A 4,934-nucleotide genomic window follows, 5' to 3' on the forward strand; every position below is an offset into this window, starting at 1 on the left:
TGAGTTAAGTTTGACGATTCAAAGACTTCCGCTGTAATAGTTTAAATGGTTTTAAATTTGCCATCTTTTGGGTGCATTTATGAAGGAAAATGATTCAGATTACATAACATTTCTCTTGAATGAAAACGAGGGTGTTACAAGTTGGTATCAGAGCTTTAGTTTAAGGTAATTAGGCTAAAACTTGCATAGCTTAAGCTTAAACTGAGAAGATTGTTAGAGCCTTAGTTTAGGGTAAAAGGGGTAAGATTTACTTAGCCTAAGCTTAAACTGAGAAGATTATTAGAAGCACATGTTCATTGTGTAGTAGCGTTGCTTAGCATGCGATCAAGCTTGATCCTACATCACTACTCGACTTAGTGATCCTTTTTAAATTGTAGGAAAAATGGTGCACACCATCCATACCAGATCTATCAGACGCGGTCGCGGGCGTGGTTACAGAGCACGTAGGACACCACACGGGCTAGGACCAAATAGGGGACCCGTTGACAATCGCCGCCCCAGCGCCAGTCATGTTTCCCGCTCCCGATCCAGAAGTGATAGTCTGGCCGACGCCTGTGAGGTGTCGTCACAAGAGCCCAGCGGGAGGAGGACCACATCCAAACCATCGATGGACTACACGCCCCGCACCCCGACGCGTGAGGACATGATGGAAACTATAGAGGCCCTGGAGGGCGAAAACACAAGGCTAAGGGAGAGGTTGACCCGAACCGTAGATGACAACACTAGACTAAATGAGTAGCTGAACAATCTTCCGCGGGCACATGTCGAACAAGGAGGAGCCCTAATCGAGTTGACTGAAGAAAATGCAGATTTGCCGGACCAGTGTCATGCCCTGATTTGGGATAAGGTTGTACTTGAACAAGAACGAAGGATTGCTACTCGCCCCGTAGGCACCAGAATCAAGAACAGGGTTCGCTTCTATAAAAGAGTGACCATAGATTATGCGGGCGTAGTAAAGGGATATCTCTCCAACTGGGTTCGATGCATCAGAAATGCCCCAAGGGCTAGTGTGCTATGGCGTTCCCTACCATCTACATCCTATGAGCAGTGGTTGAGGGACCCTTATCTCCCTTATTACCCAGCCGATCAGTTCTAGACTTAGAGTCTTTTTGGAAGGAGAGGGAGAGAAATCTTTTGAGTATAATAGTGAAGGTCTAGATAGCTGACCAAGCTATCAATAGATTTCTTTTTGAACAATCACATGATTAAGTGATATGTCAGGATTTCGTGAATCCCATCTTTTGTAGGTAAATGGGATTTGTAATATCTCTCCCCGAGATTTTATTGACATGGAATATAAATATATCTTTTGAGCATTACGAAATTTTCGACGCGAATTTCTTATTATGCATTTCGCCTATACATAGTGATTATTTATATATGAATGGGATGAATTATGTTGACTTTAGAACCTTACTAAAGCAATAGTACCTTATATTATCAGTATGGTTTCTCGTGGATCAACAAGGAACACTCTCAATGAGGGAGGCATTAATGGCTTAGCCCCACCAGCAGTTCGGGGACGGACACGGGCCCGGGGACGGACACGGGCCCAGGGTCGAGGTCGTGGAAGTGCCCGAGCAGCTAATTCGAGTACGGCCCCATCCGCACCAGCTAGTTTGGCTATCGGTAGGAGCCAAGGGGATCAAGGGGAAGAATTTCCTCTCACGAAGGAAACAATGGCGGAGTAGATGGCACAAGTCCTCCGGGACACATTGCCAGACATGCTTAAGGAAATGTTAGGCGACCAATTTAAGGATGATGAAGAAGGAGGGGAAGAAAGTGTTCAACATGAGAACACTCAAGCCACCAGAAATGTGGAAGTATCTGACAAGGAGAAGAAAGAATCGCCCATCATGGGGATCACCGAGTTGGCAGCAAAAGAGAGAGGATGCAGCTTCAAAACATTCAAGGGCACCGGGCCAAAGGAGTTTAAAGGAATAGAAGGCCCAGTTGACCTGATGAACTAGATAGCCAAGATGCAAAGCTGTTTCAAAATTTGTAGATGCACGGAAGAACAAAAGGTAACTTATGCTGCTACGACCTTTGTGGACTATGCACTATACTGGTGGGAGACTGAGTGCGCAGTCAGAGGTGATGAGGAGATTGCTGCCATGACATGAGAGCAAATGAAGAAGATGATGATGGATAAGTACTGCTTGCAAACAGAGGTGAACAAGCTAGAATCCGAATTTCTGAGGTTGAAGCAAGGATTGTTGTCAGTACAAGAATATGTCAACGAGTTTCTTGAAAAGGCAAGGTTCGCCAAATATCAGGTGGCCACCGAGGAGAGAAAGATAGGTCGTTTCAAGGATGGCTTAAAAATCGAGATCAAGCGGTATGTGGACATGATTAAACCAGCCACGTTCGTACAAGCAGTAGAGATGGCAAAGGTGGCGGAAGAGAACAACGCTAGAGAAGGTAGTGATAGAAGAGAAGCGAAGAGAAGATGGGAAGGATCGAGCAAGTTCCATGAGAAATCCAAATGGGTTCTGACTCCGACAAAAACCCGAAGCGAGGAACTCACCATTCCTCCATGTAGCAAATGCAACAAGAGGCACAAGGGAGAGTGCAGAACGGGGAGCCTGACGTGCTACCGATGTGACAAACCGGGGCATACCGCACGAGAATGCCCGAAAGGAAGGACATGTTATGAATGCGGAGCTACGGGACATTTGCGCCCTGACTGTCCAAAACGTCACAATGGTACGACACCCCACGGGAAGACAGGGAATAACGAGTTTGGAAAAAAACCGGAAGGTAGGAAGGAGCTACCTAAGGGACACGACCGAGCTTACAACATGACTTTGGAAGAGGCCAAGGAAACACCCGACGTCGTATCTGGTATGTTCCCTATCAACAATGTGTATGCACATGTGTTATTTGATTCGGGTGCGAATGGTAGTTTTGTGTCTACTGCTTTCTGCCACTATCTGGATAAGAGTGCATGTAGGCTAGATAAAACCTACACTGTAGAAACAGCCAACGGTAGTCAGTGTAAGGTAGACGAAGTATTTGATGAATGCAAAATCGTTATAGATGGGAAGGATTTCCCTGTTAAGCTTATGCCAATGAGCCTAGGAGGTTTTGACGTAGTCTTGGGAATGGACTGGCTGTCCGCCAATCATGCACAAATAGTATGCAATAAAAAGATGGTCAAGATTGAAACTCCGAAAGGAGAAATGATCCAGGTTTACGGTGATCGAAAGAAGGGTTGCGTAGGGCTGATCAATGCCATTAAGGCAAATAAGTGTCTGCGGAAGGGTTGCGTAGCTTACTTGGCATACGCCATCGACGCCAAGCTCGAAAAGAAAGTAATACAAGATGTACCGGTAGTAAGGGACTACCCGGAAGTATTTCCAGATGAGTTACCAGGAATACCCCCGGAACGTCAGGTAGAGTTCCGAATTGATCTGGTCCAAGGTGCGGCACCGATCGCAAGGGCACCTTATTGTTTAGCCCCAACCGAAATGCAAGAGCTGATGAAGCAATTGCAGGGGCTCTTAGATAAAGGATTTATTAGGCCAAGCTCGTCGCCATGGGGAGCACCGATTTTATTCGTCAAGAAGAAGGACGACACGATGAGGATGTGCATCGATTATCGGGAATTGAACAAAATCACGATAAAGAACAGGTATCCTTTGCCAAGGATCGACGACCTTTTCGATCAGCTACAAGGAGCCAGCTGTTTCTCGAAGATCGATTTGAGATCAGGCTACCATCAGTTGAAGGTTCGAGAAGAAGACGTATCAAAGACAGCTTTTACGACTCGATACGGGCATTACAAATTTGAGTAATGTCGTTCGGATTAACAAACGCACCTGCGGCATTCATGGACTTAATGAATCGAGTATGTGGTCCGTATTTGGACCAATTTGTCATAGTCTTTATAGATGACATTTTGATCTATTCGAAGAATAAGGAGGAGCATGAGCAACACTTAAGATTGATTCTTGAACTGCTAGCAAAGGAGCAATTGTACGCCAAATTCTCAAAATGTGAGTTTTGGTTGCATGAGGTACAATTCCTCGGTCACGTAGTCAACGCGGAAGGGATCAAGGTGGACCCGGCTAAGATTGATGCAGTTATGAATTGGGAATCGCCAAAGTCAGTATTGGAGATCCGAAGTTTTCTAGGCCTAGCTGGGTATTACCGAAGGTTCATCCAGGATTTCTCCAAAATAGCAACGCCTTTGACGATGTTGACTAAGAAGTCGGTTAGGTTTGATTGGGGAACGAAACAAGAAGAAGCGTTCCAGATACTTAAGGAGAAACTAAGCACTGCACTTGTCTTATCCCTACCAGAAGGAGTAGAAGATTTCGTTGTATATAGCGATGCGTCAAAAATGGGGTTAGGTTGTGTGCTAATGCAACGAGGCAAGGTCATTGCATATGCATCACGACAGTTGAAAGAACACGAGAAGAGATACCCAACTCATGACATGGAATTAGCAGCTGTTGTCTTCGCGCTAAAAATCTGGAGACACTATTTATACGGCACCAAGTGCATGATCTATACCGATCATAAGAGTCTTAAATACTTGTTTGATCAAAAGGAGCTAAATATGAGGCAAAGAAGGTGGATGGAACTACTTAAGGATTATGATTGTGAGATTCACTACCATCCAGGCAAGGCAAATGTAGTTGCCGATGCACTGAGTAGGAAGGAGAGAAACGGACCAATCAGGGTTCGAGCCATGTGGATGAGTGTTAAAGTGGAGCTTCTAGACCAGATACGGGATGTCCAGAAGAAGAAATGAAATCTAAGTATCCCCAGTTATTTTAGCAAGTGTTGATTCCGAGGACGGAATTTCTTGAAGGAGGGGAGAGTTGTAAAACCCAAAATTTGAGAATAAATAATTTATCTTTATTTACAATTTCTATTTTTAATTATATTAAATAGAAATTTAATAATAAGTCTAAAATCGGGCCAAA

This window comes from Cynara cardunculus (genome assembly GCF_001531365.2).
Source record: "Cynara cardunculus var. scolymus isolate 2C chromosome LG 9, CcrdV1, whole genome shotgun sequence".
Classification (NCBI taxonomy): domain Eukaryota; kingdom Viridiplantae; phylum Streptophyta; class Magnoliopsida; order Asterales; family Asteraceae; genus Cynara; species Cynara cardunculus.